At 49.4% G+C, this 20392-nt stretch overlaps 1 protein-coding gene across 1 annotated transcript in view; it reads left to right on the top strand.

Moving 5' to 3' along the window:
* The window catches only part of LOC135054747 (gastrula zinc finger protein XlCGF26.1-like), an 89061-nt gene that overhangs the window by 36763 nt on the left and 31906 nt on the right, over positions 1-20392 (top strand). Inside the window, exon 2 of the mRNA XM_063958052.1 lies at positions 15020-15128. The gene's annotated coding sequence lies outside the window, so the exon portion shown is untranslated. The remainder of the gene's footprint in view (positions 1-15019; positions 15129-20392) is intronic.

The following is a 20392-nucleotide window of genomic DNA, read 5'->3' as shown; positions in this document are numbered from 1 at the left end:
GTCTTCTCTAGTCAGAGACCTCCTAAAACCAAAACAGGTATCGGTGCATCACTGCACGCGGGTCCTGGGAAAGATGGTAGCTTCTTACGAAGCAATTCCATTCGGCAGGTTCCATGCCAGGATTTTTCAGTGGGACCTGTTGGACAAGTGGTCCGGATCGCATCTTCAGATGCATCGTTTAATAACCCTGTCTCCACGAACCAGGGTGTCTCTTCTGTGGTGGCTGCACAGTGCTCATCTTCTGGAGGGCCGCAGATTCGGCATACAGGACTGGGTCCTGGTGACCACGGATGCCAGCCTACGAGGCTGGGGGGCAGTCACAAAGGGAAGAAATTTCCAAGGACTATGGTCAAGTCAGGAGACTGCCCTTCACATAAATATTCTGGAACTAAGGGCCATTTACAATGCCCTAAGTCAAGCAAAATCCCTGCTTCTACACCAGCCGGTGCTGATCCAGTCAGACAACATCACGGCAGTCGCCCATGTGAATCGACAGGGCGGCACAAGAAGCAGGACGGCGATGGCAGAAGCCACAAAAATTCTCAGATGGGCGGAGAATCATGTACTAGCACTGTCAGCAGTGTTCATCCCGGGAGTGGACAACTGGGAAGCAGACTTTCTCAGCAGGCACGACCTCCACCCGGGAGAGTGGGGACTTCATCCAGAAGTCTTCCAAATGATTGTAAATCAATGGGGTCGTCCACAAAAAACTAGAGAAGTATTGCGCCAGGTCAAGAGACCCTCAGGCGATAGCTGTGGACGCTCTAGTGACACCGTGGGTGTACCGGTCAGTTTATGTGTTCCCTCCTCTACCTCTCATACCAAAGGTATTGAGAATAATAAGAAAGCGAGGAGTAAACACAATTCTCGTGGTTCCGGATTGGCCGAGAAGAGCGTGGTACCCGGAACTTCAAGAGATGATCTCAGAGGACCCGTGGTCTCTGCCGCTCAGACAGGACCTGCTGCAGCAGGGCCCCTGTCTGTTCCAAGACTTACCGCGGCTGCGTTTGACGGCATGGCGGTTGAACGCCGGATCCTGAAGGAAAAGGGCATTCCGGAGGAAGTCATTCCTACGCTTATTAAAGCCAGGAAAGATGTTACGGCAAAGCATTATCACCGCATATGGCGGAAATATGTTGCATGGTGCGAGGCCAAAAAGGCCCCAACAGAGGAATTTCAACTAGGTCGATTTCTGCATTTCCTGCAAGCAGGAGTGAATATGGGCCTAAAACTGGGCTCCATTAAGGTACAGATCTCGGCTCTGTCGATTTTCTTTCAAAAAGAACTAGCTTCAGTAACTGAAGTTCAGACATTTGTGAAAGGAGTGCTGCATATTCAGCCCCCATTTGTGCCTCCTGTGGCACCTTGGGATCTCAACGTGATGTTGAGTTTCTTAAAATCACATTGGTTTGAGCCACTAAAAACCGTGGATCTGAAATATCTCACGTGGAAAGTGGTCATGTTATTGGCCTTGGCTTCAGCCAGGCGAGTGTCAGAGTTGGCGGCTTTATCATGTAAAAGCCCTTATCTGATTTTCCATATGGATAGGGCAGAATTGAGGACTCGTCCCCAGTTTCTCCCTAAGGTGGTGTCAGCGTTTCACCTGAACCAGCCTATTGTGGTGCCTGCGGCTACTAAGGATTTGGAGGACTCCAAGTTGCTAGACGTTGTCAGGGCCCTGAAAATATATGTTTCCAGGACGGCTGGAGTCAGAAAATCTGACTCGCTGTTTATCCTGTATGCACCCAACAAGCTGGGTGCTCCTGCTTCTAAGCAGACTATTGCTCGTTGGATTTGTAGTACAATTCAGCTTGCACATACTGTGGCAGGCCTGCCACAGCCAAAATCTGTCAATGCCCATTCCACAAGGAAGGTGGGCTCATCTTGGGCGGCTGCCCGAGGGGTCTCGGCTTTACAACTTTGCCGAGCAGCTACTTGGTCAGGGGCAAACACGTTTGCAAAATTCTACAAATTTGATACCCTGACTGAGGAGGACCTGGAGTTCTCTCATTCGGTGCTGCAGAGTCATCCGCACTCTCCCGCCCGTTTGGGAGCTTTGGTATAATCCCCATGGTCCTTACGGAGTTCCCAGCATCCACTAGGACGTTAGAGAAAATAAGAATTTACTCACCGGTAATTCTATTTCTCGTAGTCCGTAGTGGATGCTGGGCGCCCATCCCAAGTGCGGTTTATCTGCAATACTTGTACATAGTTATTGTTAACTAAATCAGGTTATTGTTGAGCCATCTGTTGAGAGGCTCTATTGTTTCATACTGTTAACTGTGTTTCATATCACGAGTTGTACGGTGTGATTGGTGTGGCTGGTATGAGTCTTACCCGGGATTCAAAATCCTTCCTTATTGTGTACGCTCGTCCGGGCACAGTACCTAACTGAGGCTTGGAGGAGGGTCATAGTGGGAGGAGCCAGTGCACACCAGGTAGTCTAAGATCTTTCTAGAGTGCCCAGCCTCCTTCGGAGCCCGCTATTCCCCATGGTCCTTACGGAGTTCCCAGCATCCACTACGGACTACGAGAAATAGAATTACCGGTGAGTAAATTCTTATTTTATTCTTTCTTGTTTGTAGTTCAGTGTTGTCATACTTTCACATATTTGTTATTTGTGTTTTTTAATATTTCGCATACTAGTTAATTAGCAAGACACGTAAAAGCATAACATGTCATCCATTTTTAAATAGTGTTCACTCTAGCCTTCTTTCGCGGGGCGCTGCGCCCTGCTCCTTTTCTGAGTGTCAGAAAAGCGCCCTGCCCATTTCTGCCCGTCCTGCTGATTAGTAAAGGACTGCCACGCCGGGCCGCGCTGTCACTCCTCCCCGCCGCATCTGTCACTCCTCTCCGCCGCGCTGTCACTCCTCTCCGCCGCGCTGCCGCTCCTCCCCGCCGCATCTGCCACTCCTCCCCGCCGCGCTGCCACTCCTCCCTGCCGCTGCCTCAGGCTTGTTGCGCTAATGCTCTCACAGCTCTCGCTAATACTGCAGGCTGCTGGTGAGATGAGGAGGGCTGGATTTGCCTCTCCCGTCGAGGCAAACCCAGCCCTCCTCTGTGTACATGACCCTATAAAAGAGGACGCCGGGAAGGATCAGTGTGGCGGCCATTTTCATCCAGTTCCGCGATGTGTGAGGGGGGGACCAGTGCGATCACTCCTGCAGCATCAGCCCCCAGTAAGTTGTATTGACACACAAACATCATATAAGACTAGTGCTGCCAGACTAAGCTATTTATCCTACTGTATATAAGTCGCCTGGTGCCCCTTTAGTTTCCTCTAACGTCCTAGAGGATGCTGGGACTCCGTAAGGACCATGGGGATAGACGGGCTCTGCAGGAGACATGGGCACCCCAAGAAAGACTTTGGATCTGGGTGTGCACTGGCTCCTCCCTCCACGCCCCTCCCCCAGACCTCAGTTTGATACTGTGCCCAGTGGAAACTGGGTGCTTTCAGGGAGCTCTTCCTGTCAAAGAAAGTATTTTAGTTAGGTTTTTTATTTTCAGGGAGCCTGCTGGCAACAGACTCCCTGCATCGAGGGACTGAGGAGAGAGAAACAGACCCACTTCTCTGAGTTTCAGGGCTCTGTTTCTTAGGCTACTGGACACCATTAGCTCCAGAGGGATCGGTACGCAGGTCTCACCCTCGCCGTCCGTCCCAGAGCCGCGCCGCCGTCCTCCTCGCAGAGCCGGAAGATAGAAGCCGGGTGAGTATTGAGGAAAAGACTTCAGAGGCGGCAGAAGACACCTTGATCTTCATAGAGGTAACGCACAGCAGTGAAGCTGTGCGCCATTGCTCCCATTCACCTCACACACATCGGTCACTGTAAGGGTGCAGGGCGCAGGGGGGGCGCCCTGGGCAGCAATATAAACCTCTCCTGTGGCAAACATATATATATACATGTACAGCTGGGCACTGTACATGTGTATAAAGAGCCCGCGCCATGTTATTAACAAAATTGAGCGGGACAGAAGCCCGCCGCCGAGGGGGCGGGGCTTCTCCCTCAGCACTCACCAGCGCCATTTTTCTCCACAGCACCGCTGAGAGGAAGCTCCCCGGACTCTCCCCTGCTTGACACACGGTGAAAGAGGGTTTTAAAGTAGAGGGGGGGGGGGGGGGGGGCACATAAGTGGCGCATATACATACTACAAAAGCGCTACTGGGTAAACATTCTGTGTTTTTTCCTGGGTCATATAGCGCTGGGGTGTGTGCTGGCATACTCTCTCTCTGTCTCTCTAAGGGGCCTGGTGGGGAACCTGTCTTCAGAAAAGAGCTTCCCTGTGTGTGTGTGTGTGGTGTGTCGGTACGTGTGTGTCGACATGTCTGAGGTGAGGTTGAAGGCTCACCTACGGAGGAGGGGGAGTGTATGAATGTTAGGTCTTCGTCGGCAGCGCCGACACCTGACTGGATGGATATGTGGAATGTTTTAAGTGCTAATGTTAATTTATTGCACAAAAGATTAGACAAAGCTGAAGCTAGGGTACAGTCAGGGAGTCAACCCATGTCTGTCCCAATGTCGCCGGGACCTTCGGGGTCTCAGAAGCGCCCACTATCCCAAATAGTTGACACAGATACCGACACGGATTCAGACTCCAGTGTCGACTACGGTGATGCAAAATTACAGCCAAGGGTGGCAAAATGTATTCGATATGATTATCGCAATAAAAGATGTTTTGCATATCACTGAGGAACCCCCTGTCCCTGACACGAGGGTACACATGTATAAGGGAAGGAAACCTGAGGTCACCTTTCCCTCCTCACATGAGCTGAACGAATTATGCTAAAAAGCGTGGGAAACGCCAGACAAAAAACTGCAGATTCCCAAAAGGATTCTAATAGCGTATCCTTTCCCGTCACAGGACAGAATACGGTGGGAATCCTCCCCTAGGGTAGACAAGGCTTTGACACGCTTATCAAAAAAGATAGCGCTCCCATCCCAAGATACGGCTACCCTCAAGGATCCTGCTGACCGCAAGCAGGAGGTTACCTTGAAGTCCATTTACACACATTCTGGTATTTTACTCAGACCGGCTATTGCGTCGGCCTGGGTTTGTAGTGCTGTAGCAGCATGGACTGATTCCTTATCAGCGGATATTGAGACCCTTGATAAAGATACCATTTTAATGACCCTAGGGCATATAAAGGGTGTAGTATGGTATGCCGGCGGTCGGGCTCCCGGCGACCAGCATTCCGGCGCCGGGAGCCCGACCGCCGGCATACCAACACCGTGGCGAGCGCAAAGGAGCCCCTTGCGGGCCCGCTGCGCTCACCACGCTACGCTATTTTATTCTCCCTCCAGGGGGGTCGTGGACCCCCACGAGGGAGAATGTATGCCGGGTGTCGGGATTCCGGCGCCGGTATACTGCGCGCTGGGATCCCGACATTCGGCAAACTGAAGACCACCCCATATAAAAGATGCTGTCTTATATATGAGGGATGCTCAAAGAGACATTAGTTTACTGGGTTCCAGGATAAACGCTATGTCTATTTCTGCTAGGCGAGTCTTATGGACACGACAGTGGACAGGTGATGCCGACTCAAAGAGGCATATGGAGTTTTTGCCTTACAAGGGTGAGAAATTATTTGGAGAAGGCCTCTCGGACCTCGTCTCCACAGCTACGGCAGGTAAATCGAATTTTTTGCCATATATTCCCTCACAATCTAAGAAAGCGCCTCATTATCAAATGCAGTCCTTTCGTTCAAATAAAAGCAAAAGAGTATGTGGATCGTCCTTTCTTGCCAGAGGTAAGGGCAGAGGGAAAAAGCTGCACAACACAGCTAGTTCCCAGGAACAGAAGTCCTCCCCGGCCTCTGCTAAATCCACCGCATGACGCTGGGGCTCCCCTGAGGTAGTCCGCTCCAGTGGGGGCACGTCTTCGACTTTTCAGCCACATCTTGGTTCACTCACAGGTGGATCCCTGGGCAATAGAAATTCGAAGAGGTGCCTCCTCGCCGGTTTTTCAAATCGGCCCTACCGGCTTCTCCCCTGGAAAGGGAGATAGTGTTACATGCGATTCACAAATTATGTCTTCAACAAGTGGTGGTCGAGGTTCCCCTGCTTCAAAGAGGGAAGGGGTACTACTCAACTCTGTTTGTGGTCCCGAAACCGGACGGTTCGGTCAGACCCATTTTGAATTTAAAATCCCTGAACCTTTACTTAAAACGGTTCAAGTTCAAGATGGAATCGCTCAAAGCGGTCATCGCCAGCCTGGAAGGGGGGGATTTTATGGTATCTCTGGACATAAAGGATGCATACCTGCATGTTCCCATATATCCTCCTCATCAGGCGTACCTGAGATTTGCGGTACAGGATTGTCATTACCAATTTCAGACGTTGCCGTTTGGGCTTTCCACGGCCCCGAGAATTTTCACCTAGGTAATGGCGGAAATGATGGTGCTCCTGTGCAAGCAAGGTGTCACAATTATCCCGTACTTGGACGATCTCCTCATAAAAGCGAGATCACGGGAGAAGTTGCTGAACAGCGTATCACTTTCCTGAATGTGTTACAGCGACACGGCTGGATTCTCAATATTCCAAAGTCGCAGCTGAATCCTACGACTCGTCTGCCGTTCTTGGGCATGATTCTGAACACAGACCAGAAAAGGGTTTTTCTTCCGATAGAAAAAGCGCAGGAACTCATGACTCTAGTCAAGAACCTGTTGAAGCCAAAACAAGTGTCAGTACATCATTGCACTCAAGTCCTGGGAAAAATGGTGGCGACTTACGAATTCCATGCAAGGACCTTCCAATGGGACCTATTGGACAAATGGTCCGGGTCACATCTGCAAATGCATCAGCGGATCACCCTGTCCCCCAGGGCCAGGGTATCTCTCCTGTGGTGGCTGCAAAGTGCTCACCTTCTAGAGGGCCGCAGGTTCGGCATTCAGGACTGGGTTCTAGTGACCACGGACGCGAGCCTCCGAGGTTGGGGAGCAGTCACACAGGGAAGAAATTTCCAAGGCCTTTGGTCAAGTCAAGAGACTTGTCTTCACATCAACATCCTGGAACTAAGGGCCATATACAACGCCCTACGTCAAGCGGAGACCTTACTTTGCGACCGACCAGTTCTGATCCAGTCAGACAACGTCACCGCAGTAGCTCATGTAAACCGCCAAGGCGGCACAAGGAGCAGAGTGGCGAAGGCGGAAGCCAGCAGAATTCTTCGCTGGGCGGAGAATCATGTAAGCGCACTGTCAGCAGTGTTCATTCCGGGAGTGGACAACTGGGAAGCAGACTTCCTCAGCAGATACGACCTGCATCCGGGAGAGTGGGGACTGCATCAGGAAGTCTTCGCGCAGATTGCAAGTCGGTGGGGACTGCCCCAAATAGACATGATGGCGTCCCGTCTCAACAAAAAGCTACAAAGGTATTGCGCCAGGTCAAGAGACCCTCAGGCGGTAGCTGTGGATGCCATAGTGACACCGTGGGTGTTCCAGTCTGTCTATGTATTTCCTCCTCTTCCTCTCATACCCAAGGTGTTGAGGATAATAAGAAAAAGAGGAGTGAGAACAATACTCATTGTTCCGGATTGGCCACGAAGGACCTGGTATCCGGATCTGCAGGAAATGCTCACAGAAGATCCGTGGCCTCTTCCTCTAAGACAGGACCTGTTGCAACAGGGTCCAAGACTTACCGCGGCTGCGTTTGACGGCATGGCGGTTGAACTCCGGATCCTAGCGGAAAAAGGTATTCCGGATGCGGTCATTCCTACGCTAATAAAGGCTAGGAAGGCCTTGACATCTAAACATTATCACCGAATATGGAGAAAATATGTTTCTTGGTGTGAGGCCAGGAATGCTCCTAAGGAAGAATTCCATCTAGGCAATTTTCTTCACTTCCTACAAACTGGAGTGAATTTGGGCCTAAAATTAGGCTCCATTAAAGTCCAGATTTCGGCCTTATCCATTTTCTTTCAAAAGGAATTGGCCTCTCTGCCTGAAGTACAGACTTTTGTGAAGGGAGTACTGCATATTCAGCCTCCTTTTGTACCTCCGGTTGCGCTTTGGGACCTTAACGTGGTGTTAAGTTTCCTTAAGTCACATTGGTTTGAACCACTTAAAACAGTGGAGTTGAAATACCTCACTTGGAAGGTGGTCATGTTGTTAGCCTTGGCTTCGGCTAGGCGAGTTTCGGAATTAGCGGCTTTATCACATAAAAGCCCCTATCTGGTTTTCCATATGGATAGAGCGGAATTGCGGACCCGTCCTCAATTCCTACCTAAGGTGGTCTCATCCTTTCATATGAACCAACCTATTGTCGTGCCTGTGGCTACACGTGACTTGGAGGATTCTGAGTCTCTTGATGTGGTCAGGGCTTTGAAAATTTACGTGGCCAGAACGGCTAGGATCCGAAAAACAGAAGCACTGTTTGTCCTGTATGCAGCCAACAAGGTTGGCGGCCCTGCTTCAAAGCAGACTATTGCTCGCTGGATCTGTAACACGATTCAGCAGGCGCATTCTACGGCAGGATTGCCGTTACCAAAATCGGTTAAGGCCCATTCCACTAGGAAGGTGGGCTCGTCTTGGGCGGCTGCCCGAGGGGTCTCGGCACTACAGTTGTGCCGATCTGCTACTTGGTCGGGGTCAAACACCTTTGCAAAGTTCTATAAGTTTGATACCCTGGCTGAGGAGGACCTCCTATTTGCTCAATCGGTGCTGCAGAGTCATCCGCACTCTCCCGCCCGTTTGGGAGCTTTGGTATAATCCCCATGGTCCTTACGGAGTCCCAGCATCCTCTAGGACGTTAGAGAAAATAAGATTTTAAACCTACCAGTAAATCTTTTTCTCGTAGTCCGTAGAGGATGCTGGGCGCCCGTCCCAAGTGCGGACTACTTCTGCAAGACTTGTATATAGTTATTGCTTTCATAAGGGTTATGTTATAGTTTTGTCGGTTTTGGACCGATGATATGTTGTTGTTTCATACTGTTAACTAGATAGTATATCACAAGTTATACGGTGTGATTGGTGTGGCTGGTATGAATCTTTCCCTTAGATTAACAAAAATCCTTTTCTCGTACTGTCCGTCTCCTCTGGGCACAGTTTCTCTAGCTGAGGTCTGGGGGAGGGGCGTGGAGGGAGGAGCCAGTGCACACCCAGATCCAAAGTCTTTCTTGGGGTGCCCATGTCTCCTGCGGAGCCTGTCTATCCCCATGGTCCTTACGGAGTCCCAGCATCCTCTACGGACTATGAGAAAAAGATTTACCGGTAGGTTTAAAATCTTATTTTAATCTGGCAGCACTCAACTAATCTTATTGTGACACATTACCTATGAATTACAAATAAATGTGTAAGAGATCTAAGTCCTAACAAACTGCTGGTTTCTTCCACTGGAGACAATGGTGACTGTTTATTTTTTTTTTCCTAATTGCCAAAAACTGTATGGCCATGTATATGTAGCTGCAGAAAACATTATGATAGCATTGGGAAATCATACACCCTTTATACAATCTAATGACTGATGTAACCTATTAGGCTTCAGATGTGAGAGGATATCCCCTGCTTGTTTACCCTGGAGAGCTCCCAGTCTCTAAACGGCCCTGATATATTCTGAAGTGTCTCAATAGAGTTTATATAGTTTAATGAACTATATAAACCCTATTGAGACACTTAAGAAATAAACTGGCAGCACATGAATGCTATATAAACCATTCTGGGACACCTTTGCTTCAATCTGACAGCACATTTAAACTTAAAATACGATGTGCTGCCAGATTATTTCTAAAGTGTCTCAATAGGGTTTATATAGCAACACGTGCTGCCAGTTTAATTCTTAAAGTGTCTCGATAGGGTTTATATAGCAATATGTGCTGCCAGTCTTTTCTAAAGTGTCTCAATAGGGTTTATATAGCAATATGTGCTGCCAGTCTTTTCTGAAGTGTCTCAATAGGGTTTATATAGCAATATGTGCTGCCAGTTTAATTCTGATGTGTCTCAATAGGATTTATATAGTTTAATAAACTATATAAACCCTATTGAGACACTTCAGAAATAAACTGGCAGCACATGAACGCTATATAAACCATTCTGGGACACCTTCGCTTCAATCTGACGGCACATTTAAACTTAAAATGTGCTGTCAGATTGAAGCGAAGGTGTCCCAGGATGGTTTACAAGATACAATGTACATCACTTTGCCCTTCTAAATTAAAATGTGCCCTCCCAAATCAAAAATGTGCCTTCCCCAAGGTCAGCACCCTGCCCTAAAAAATTCCTAGAGTGAACACTATTAAACAAATAATTAAGTTATATTTTAAATCTTTGTGCACTAAGAACAGATCCTTTTGTTTCTTTTTCTCCTTTATCTTGTATCATGACATGATCTGTGGTAGCACCCCCAAACGTTTATGAACAATCAATGTTATATATAAATTAGGGGTATTTATTCTTCCTGTGCAACCGATTTCCCTTCCCCGTTTTTCCCTTTACGATAAATTGGGCTAAATTCCACACAGGACAATTATTATTAATTACAGCAGTTAATGGATAAACCAACATATAAGGAAAAACCACAGAGAATTATTCTGTCATATGCCAGTCATTTAGCCCCCACCCCTTCACGCGGCCCCACGATTGCCGGTGATTTTTACACCATCCTGCCCAGAAGCGGGCAGGATTTGGGAGAGTCTCCTACTCTTCTAGAGCCTCCCGAAGCTCCCAGGAAGGTAGGCAAGTATGATATAGGTGACATGCGGAGGCAGCATAATGGTGGCAAAAAGGATTTTCAAGCAAAGTAATGGTTAAACAGTCACAGAGAGCAATGCTGATCAGATGGCTGATGTTTAGGACTGACTCTGAAGTAGAATGCAGATAGCAGGATATCCAGATATGACAGGAATGCTTGACAGCGCTATGCAGAGCATTGTGTGTCACAAAACGGAAGTTATCCGCGCTCCCCAGCCGCGCTCTGTCTTATCTCCACTGCAAGCCTGGGTGTGATCCCTCATCCATGCGTTCCCCTGAAGTCCTGCGCTGCCGGCCACGGCACTTGGGACTCCATGTCTGCGCCTCTCTGCCAAGCGGCCATCCACTGCCGCACCACGCCAAAGTTCCCGCCGTTCCGTTCCATGGACAGCGCCATGACAGTCTCTGGTCAGCTGATCTTCCTGGAGCCAATCTGGATTCACTTCCACGTCATGTGAGCCACTCATCCAGTCAGCTGTAAGCACAGGGTATAAATTCCAAGTCCCAGCACTGGCAAGCTGTCAGTGCTTTGATGTCCTTCAGTCTGTGTAGAGCTCCAGTATCTCCAGCTATATTGACTCAGTACTATTCCCCCACAGTACTCACTGACTCCCTTGCTGGTCTTAAAGGGCCATACAGCTATTTACAACACAGCGTGTCCTGGTGCACTGGAAGTGCTAATCCAGTGCATCTAAAGCAGGCATGTCCAAACTGCGGCACTCCAGCTGTTGAGAAACTACGCATCCCAGCATGCCCTGACACACCTTTAGCATTCTCTGACAGCAAAACTGTGTCAGGGCATGCTGGGATATGTAGTTTCACAACAGCTGGATGGCCGCAGTTTGGACATGCCTGATCTAAAGACTGTATACCATCGCGGCATTAGTGTCTCTGCTGGTTCCTACCAGCATCCAGAAAACCAGCTGTGCAAACTCAGCGCACCTCAGTATTCAGAAAACCTGCTGCTGCTGATTTACCAATCCTCCGCATCTGAGAAACCAGTAGTGCTGTTACAGCATTTCTCAGCGTCCGGAAAACCCACTGCGCTATTACACTACTGCTCAGCATCTGGAAAACCTGTATTGCTGACTCCATCAGCATTCCCTACAAACTTAATCCCAAAAACACAATGTTGCATATACAGGTGCCTACACACTAATTAGTGCACCGGCACATGCATATGCAATCAGGCGCTAGTGTCCACTGAGAGAATAGTGGTATAATGACGGTACAGGCTGCTGCTCCCAATTATAAGGATAACTTATGAATAACCAAAAAACAAACAATTACAGGGAAATCATTCTCTGTAAAAAAGGAAGGGCTGCCTATACCTATCTTGAGCGCTGTGGACAGAACTGGGCAGGCTTAATAAATGATCTGCTCATGCAGACGTGGCAGGTTTGTCAATAGGCTCTAGGTAGAAGGTGACCAGCTATGGGATACTGGAACACTGGTGGTGTGATCCATCAGTACAATAGGTAGCTGGGATGTCACCATGGCTGAGAGTCTCGTGAAGACTGGTGAGTATCAGGATGCTGGGAGTAGTCAGCAATGCAGGGAAGAGAAATGCTGGACAGAACCAGCACAGCCGGGTTTCCAAATGCTGGACGGGACCAGCGAGTTAGTTGGCAGAAGGCTGGGCGGAACCAGCGCAGTAGATTGTCCAGATGCTGGGCGGAACCAGCAAGGTAGTTGGCAGAAGGCTGATATTTTGATATTGAATTGTCTCTTTTGATAGGTATTAGCAGCGCTTCCTTTTTTACAGAGTTATTTCCCTGTAATTGTTTGTTTTTTCCCTACAAACTGCTGGCTGGTTCCATCCAGCTACAGGAACACCTGCCTTGCTGACTCCAAGCATTCTCCACAAACTATTCGCTGGTTCCGTCCAGCTACAGGAACACCTGCCTTGCTGACTCCTTAACATTCTCTACAGACTACTCTGCTGGTTCCGTCCAGCTACAGGAAAACCTGCCTTGCTGACTCCAAGCATTCTCCACAAACTACTCCGCTGGTTCCATCCAGCTACAGGAACACCTGCCTTGCTGACTCCAAGCATTCTCCACAAACTACTCCGCTGGTTCCGTCCAGCTACAGGAACACCTGCCTTGCTGACTCCAAGCATTCTCCACAAACTACTCCGCTGGTTCCGTCCAGCTACAGGAACACCTGCCTTGCTGACTCCTTAACATTCTCTACAGACTACTCTGCTGGTTCCGGCCAGCTACAGGAAAACCTGCCTTGCTGACTCCAAGCATTCTCCACAAACTACTCCGCTGGTTCCGTCCAGCTACAGGAACACCTGCCTTGCTGACTCCTCAACATTCTCTACAGACTACTCCGCTGGTTCCGCCCAGCCTTCTTCCAACTACCTTGCTTGCATCTGGACAATCTGCTGCGCTGGTTCCGCCCAGCCTTCTGCCAGCTACCTCGCTGGTCCCGTCCAGCATTTGGAAACCCGGCTGTGCTGGTTCTGTCCAGCATTTCTCTTCCCTGCATTGCTGACTACTCCCAGCATCCTGATACTCACCAGTCTTCACGAGACTCTCAGCCATGGTGACATCCCAGCTACCTATTGTACTGGTGGCTCCCACCACCAGTGTTCCAGTACCCCATAGCTGGTCACCTTCTACCCAGAGCCTTTTGACAAACCTGCTACGTCTGCATGAGCAGATCATTTATTAAGCCTGCCCAGTTCTGTCCACAGCGCTCAAGACCAGACCCAGTGTCCAGTTTTAGTCCGGGTTCACAAACGACTACAGCCGTGACATTGTGCAAGGAACACCGTTAAGTAGTACACCCGGTAAGACTGGGCTGCAGTGTAGGCCAGGAAACCAGGACATGTTGATGATGGCGGATTCCAGAATATGCTACTAAGAGCCCTGGGCTACATTTCAGGATATGTGAATGAGAGCGCCGGGCTGGATTTTAGGACATTCTGATGAAAGCACAGAATTGGATTTCAGAAAATGCTGATTATCAGAACATGCCAGGACACACGAATAGGTGGAGGCAGCACTGAGCAGGTTGAGGATAGCTGGGTACAGGAACACGCTGATACTAGAAAGGAACAGTGATGTGGCATAGAAAGCATTCAGGTAACAGAGACCTGTGATCAGAAGCTATCCCAGAGGGAAAGTGTTGCTCTGACATGGTTTGCTGGGAGTCTCAGGTTTAAATAGGAAGTGGTGAATGTTCATTGGTGACTGGAGTCAGCTGACCACTGCCGCACTGGGATTGGCTTAGAGAATCACATGGAGCAAATCCAAGATGGCCACAGCCATGATGCCAGATGGTTTGTTTACAAACGTCAGAAACTATAATGAGGACCGTGCGGCCATGGGGACTTACAGAGCTCACTGCTATGACGTCGCCAAGTTTGGTAAGTGTTGCTAAGACCCCGATTCATGATCCGTGCAATAAAACAATGGGCGTACCACCCCGTCTAAAGTACAGGGAAATGCATTTTTGGGCGCCCATTAAACAGTTGAATCTCACCCGACATCAACCATCCCTATGTATAAGTAGTATTAAGCAGACCTCATGAGAAATGTCGACATTCTGAGGAAGGGGATGGTTAGGATTAGGCTGCAGGTGGAGGTTAGGGTTATAATATGGGAGTGGGGCTAGCTATGGTGGAGGGTTAAGATTAGAGTTAGGGATAGGGGAGAAATACTCAAGGGAATATAAGAGCATCACAGATCCATGCCAGAAGTAACTGTCACAGCACCACCCGGGACCCGGAAGAAGACTCCACTGCTGCCAGAAGGTCAGAGACATGTGTCGACGTGGTCACTGTCAACATTCCGAGTATACCAACATGCTGCATGTCAACAGTTTGACTCTGCTGACATTTGTGTATTGCCCTGATGACTGTCAACAAGTCATACCACACCCCTGGGTGATGACTGTATCATTGTGTATGTCAAGTTCTTATATGGTGTGAGGATGCCACTGTCTGTCTCTTTGTGGAGGAGGGGGAGTATGTAGTGGAACACGGGTCTGTACAAGAGGAGACTTTTGTATTATAAAGTGAAAAGCAGTTTTGAGGGCCACCTATTATCTTATCTGCTCTTATGCAAAAAACAATACATTCACTCACTGTGTGATAGATCCAGAGAGATGTCCCCGTCCTCTTTAGTGTCAGGATCATTCAGAGGAGAATCACAGGATCCCACAGGAGGATCATGTAGGTGGGATTTAGAGTCTCGCCTAATTCCAAAGTGACATTTTACTGTCTTCTGTAGAGAAGCCATGTGTGTCTTATACACTTATTATACTGTTTAATCTCCATTAAAGAAATCGGGTATTTTTACATTTATTGTTTTGTGGTTGATTCAGGTTGCAGCTCTTTTTTTGAGGTAGAAGATAAAGACGGAGAGGAAGACACCTATGTGAGGGGTTGATCAGCAGTGCAAGGAGGAGGAAATCCCTACAGATATCAGCACAGGTGAGCAATACACACTTATTACAGAGAGAGTCCCATATTCTCCTTGTTCTGTCACTGCAACAATAACTTATACTACACCCTCCTATGTCAGTACAATCTAATGAGGGAAATGTATCTGCCCAGCAGGGGAGTCAGGAGCTATCAGCCTCTATTATACTCCGGCTCTCCTCCTCACATCATGTCACTGTGTGTTACCAGCCCAGAGATCTGACCAGTCTCCTCCCCACACTTTCTGGTGTATCTCATTCATTAGGAGACAGCCTCTATTTTACTCCTGCTCTCCTCCTCACAACATGTCACTATGTGTTACCAGCCCAGAGATCTGACCAGTCTCCTCCTCACATTCTCTAGTGTATCTCGTACATCAGGAGACATCAGCCTCTATTATACTACTGCTCTCCTCCACACATCATGTCACTGTGTGTTACCAGCCCAGGGATCTGACCAGTCTCTTCCCCACACTCTCTGGTGTATCTCATACATCAGGAGCCAGCAGCCCCTATTGTTCGTATGTCCTAGAGGATGCTGGGGTCCACATTAGTACCATGGAGTATAGATGGGTCTACTAGGAGCCACTGGCACTTTAAGAGTTTAATAGTGTGGGCTGGCTCCTCTCTCTATGCCCCTCCTACCAGACCCAGTTTAGAAAATGTGCCCGGAGGAGTCGGTCACAGCTAGGGGAGCTCCTAGAGCTTCTTTAGTTTTATTTTTTTCTAAGAGTAATTTCGTGGGACTTGGGGGGGGGGGGGGGGGGGTAGTGTCCAACCCTGAGAGGTTAATGGCCACTATCTCCGCTGACAGGACACTGAGCTCCTGAGGGTGATGATCGTTAGCCTCCCCAGGCGACCGCTCACTCTCGCAGCATGCCGCCACCCCCTAACAGAGCCAGAAGAGTCTGGTGCTGAGTGTGTCACCGGCGACCCGACGGGCAGGGAGCCGGTGTGAATGGCGGCAACAGGGTGGGATCGCAGTACTGATACTGCGCTCCGGAAGGCTCAGCGGTACAGCAGGTGCGGCGCTATGAGGGATGCCCTGGACCAGCGCAAATACCCTTACACTGGTCACTCAGGCTATCAGGGACTCCGCTAAACGCTGCTAGCATAATACCTCATGCCAGTATAAAATTTCAAATAGTGTGGGGAGACGCGCCATGTTTGGGGGCAGAGCTTCTCCTCAGAGCGGATCCAGCAGCTCACCAGCGCCATTTTCTCCCTGCAGATCCACTTCCAGCGACGCTGACAGGGAGCGCTGTCCCTCCACACGACTCCAGCTATACTGTGCGGTACCAGGGGGTTGTAGAAGAGGGGGAGGCTGTAAATTCGCTGTGTAGTCTATTAAGGGTACACAGTCAGCGCCAGGCAGTTCTTATATAACTGTCTCTGGGGCGCTGTGTGTGCTGGCTCCAAACTTTGTCTCTCTCTGAAGGTACTTGGGGGGAAAACGCGCGTATGCATGCAAATTCTCACATAGCCATGTCCAGGAACTCTGTCTTGTGCTGCAGAGGAGGTATCTTCTCCAGAGGAATTCATTCCATGTACCTGGGAATGTAATATGTCTCAGACTTCTGAATCTGAGCCACAATGGCTGGCTTCCATTAAGGGAATGTTATCTCAGATTTCTACTAGGGTAGCCCATACTGAGACTGAAACTCCGGTTTTAAGGAAGTCTATGGAAGTTTGGTCGGGTTCTGTTCCCTATACTTCTAAATCCCCTAGCATATACCCAAAGAAATGTGCACTTGCCCAGATTATGCAAGCCGACACGGCTACCGACTCTGACACAGCAGACGGTGATGGGGATGTGCTGAGGGGGGTGGCATCCCTTGCAAATGGGGTGCAGCTCATAATTGAGGCCATTAGGGATGTGTTACACATTACTGACACACCACCTGAGCAGGTTGAGGAGGCTTACTTCACAGACAATAAGAAAGCCTCACTAACCTTCCCAGCGTCTAATGATATTAAACGCATTATTTGAAAAGTCCTGGGAAACCCCGGAGAAAAAATTCCAGATCCCAAAAAGGGTTCTGGTTGCTTTTTCCTTCCCTGAGGAGGATAAGAAATAATGGAAAAACCCACCCATAGTTGACGCATCTGTCTCCAGACTGTCTAAAAAGGTGGTTTTACCTGTCCCTGGATCTACCGCGTTAAAAGAACCGTCTGATCGTAAGATTGACACTACGCTCAAATCCATATACACTGCTTCAGGAGGGACGTTAAGGCCCACTATTGCCTGTGCATGGATTTCTAAAGCCATATTAAAGTGGTCAGGCACATTACTAGAGGACTTAGATACGATGGATAGAAGTGACATTGAACTGTTTTTACGTAACATCCAGGATTCTGCGGGTTTCATGGTGGAGTCCATGAAGGACCTGGGTACTCTGAATGCAATGAATTCAGGAGAAGTGTGGATAACCTACCCTTCACAGGTCAGGCTCTATTTGGGGAAGCGTTGGATGCGTGGATTTCCACGGCAACCGCGTGTAAGTCGACCTTTCTTCCCTCAGCTGCTCCCTTTACGAAGAAACCCTTTTCTTCATCAACATCGCAGTCCTTTCGGACCGCAAAGACAAAAAAGTCCAAGCCTTCTACCACCTTCTTTAGAGGTGGTCGGGCAAAACCCAAGAAGCCTGCACCTGCAGGTTCCCAGGACCAGAATCCTGGAGAACGGGCTGGTGAGTGCGAGACTCAGAGGTTTCAACCACGTCTGGGTGTCGTCCGGCCTGGATACAGGATATTGTGTCCCAGGGGTACAGACTGTATCTGGTGTATCTTCTCTCCTTCTCATTATCAACCTTCTTATTTCTTCCATTTGTACAAAACAAGTCTCTAACTGTAAAGTTATTTCTATAATAATTCTATGAGGTCTGTCCCATCTTCAACATGCCTGTGAAACCTCTCCCACTGCTAGAGAGATGGGTCAGACCTAACTAGAGAGGAGTACCCGCTGGGTAGCCCGGAACAGAAGTATGGGATCGAGCGTGATGGGAAGGAGCTTGGGGTGAAGGGGCTGGGACAGAGCAGCAGTTGGCACAAGGGGCAGATCAACGGATAGAGAGGAGGTATGGCAGGACAGAGCAGGGACGTGGTGGGCAGACTGAGGTGACCCAGCATTTGCAGGGTTCCATTACTAGTATTATAATATTATGGTAGACACTACCAATAAGTATTTCTTTTTCATCCACTAGGGGTCACTGGAGTACTCTTGGGATATGGACGGCTTCCGTAGGAAACAGGGCACTGAATATTTAAATTTAGAACACTCCACCCCTCCATATCCCCGAGTACCTCAGTGTTTTTTCTGTGCTCGAAGTAGCAACAGGTCATTGTGGCTGGGTCCACGATTTTTTTTTGAATATTTTTTGTTTTAAGTGACTTTTCTTTTTTCCTACACATCCCTTTCCCCCTTCCAAAAGGCAGGGTCAAGGATAGTGCAAGCTGCTAATAGCAGCTGTGGCGTGTCGGTCCTCACTGAATGAGCACCCTCACAGCCACACAGATCCTCCTGCACAGGCTGGCCGGCGCTTGCAGAGAAGCCCCGTCGGAGCCTCACCACAAGCAGCAGGAGTCACGGTATGTTGAGGGGCGGTCAGCTCCCGCTGCCGCCCCGCTGTGTGGGGACATTGGTTTCAGGCGCTGGGATCCCTCTACTGACGGCCGCCCGCCGCCGCTGCTCCGGCCGCCGCTTCTCCGAGCCCCACCGCTGCTCCGGCCCGCTGCTCATAGCGCTTCACTGCGCGCTCCCCGTCCCGCTACCCGGCTCCCGCTGGCGGCCCCACAGCTCGCTACCCGCTGCCCGCCCCGCACTGCATCCACAACGGAGCAGACGGGGGGGGGGGGGGCATTACAGTGGCTAATAACGGATATTCTTCATAAGATCAGCGGTACAAGGGGGAACAAGCAGCAGCATCAGGGCTGCAGGGATTTTACACAGGCTGTTTATACAGAGTTATATGTATCAGTTAAGAGCTAGTAACCTGTACTGTGATTATAAGTTTAAGCATGGCAGCCATTTTAACCATGCTTCCTGTGTCTTCCTGCTGTGATTCCAGAACGTTCCAGTACTACATCTCTACTCCACCGGAGGCGCAGGGGTTTTAGTGGGAATTTGGGATCACATTTCATAGTACTGGCCACGTGTACTGCACTTGGCCAGATATATATATAGAGACACCTTTGTACTATTTTACTGAGTCGTGCAAGTGTCTGTTTTTTGTGTATTGTATTGTCTGTCGCCATAATGAGTAAGGCACCAGCAAAAATGAAAAAGCATAATTGCAAAGTCTGTGGCAGTGTGTTACCGGATGGATCTACCACATGTACAGTATGTTTTGTGGATTCGGTTCCGAATAAAAATTCTGCTCCGGTTTTACAGCCAATTTCCTCCTCGGACCCTACATGGGAAATGCTAGCCAATGTACTGGCTGGGTTGCAATCAGAATTGACCGCCGCTCGACAGGAGCGGGAAACGGCAAGATCTGAGTCTAGGGTGAGACCGCCAGAACTACCAGAGGGGTCTCAGCCTTGCGAAAGGTCCAAATCCATTTTGGGTAGACGGGATAAATTTCATATGTCTTATGATTTATCAGTTTCTGCTATGTTGCATTCTGACGATTCCATGCCAGACCTCACGGCACAAGATGAGGGTGAGGAGGGCAAAGTGGAGTCAGATAGTGAGGATTTTAACAGCTCAGGTATTGATAATCTCATCAGAGCGGTGCGTCAGTCTCTGAAGTTTACAGAAACTGAGGAGCCTCTGACAAATGATCAGGTCGTATTTACTAAACGACAGAGAACTCCAATAAGTTTTCCTCAGGCTTGCCTACCCTCCTGCATTCAGCGGGAGGCTCCCGATTTTTGCATGAGCCTCCCGCTGCCCCGCGTACCTTGTCTGCCCTCCCGGTTTTCAAAGTCTCCATCCCCGTAAATTCGGACTGCGCATGCGCAAGTCCGGAAATGCGGGGGGCGGGGCCAGCAGGGGAGAGGCATACTGTTCTGTGAGAGCTCTGTGCACTGCAGACTGTTAGAGTCAGCAGCAGGATGTGAAAACTGACCACAGCAGCCACCTGTAGTGTACAGAGGAGCACATGACCCGGCAGCCAGGGCTCTGCATGACGGTGGCTGGCCCCGCCCACCACACTAACAGTACAGTAGGCAGCGTGACACAGCCCAGCCTTCCTGCTCCTGGTTGTGTCTGCCCTGTGCTACCTCCCCCACCGCACACTCCCTGCTCTTCACAGGAGGAACTCAGGGAGCAACAAA

This window comes from Pseudophryne corroboree, chromosome 3, assembly GCF_028390025.1.
Source record: "Pseudophryne corroboree isolate aPseCor3 chromosome 3, aPseCor3.hap2, whole genome shotgun sequence".
NCBI classification, from domain to species: Eukaryota; Metazoa; Chordata; class Amphibia; order Anura; family Myobatrachidae; genus Pseudophryne; species Pseudophryne corroboree.
The sequence above is the reverse complement of the archived record's forward strand: the minus strand, read 5'-3'. Positions and strand labels throughout refer to the sequence as shown.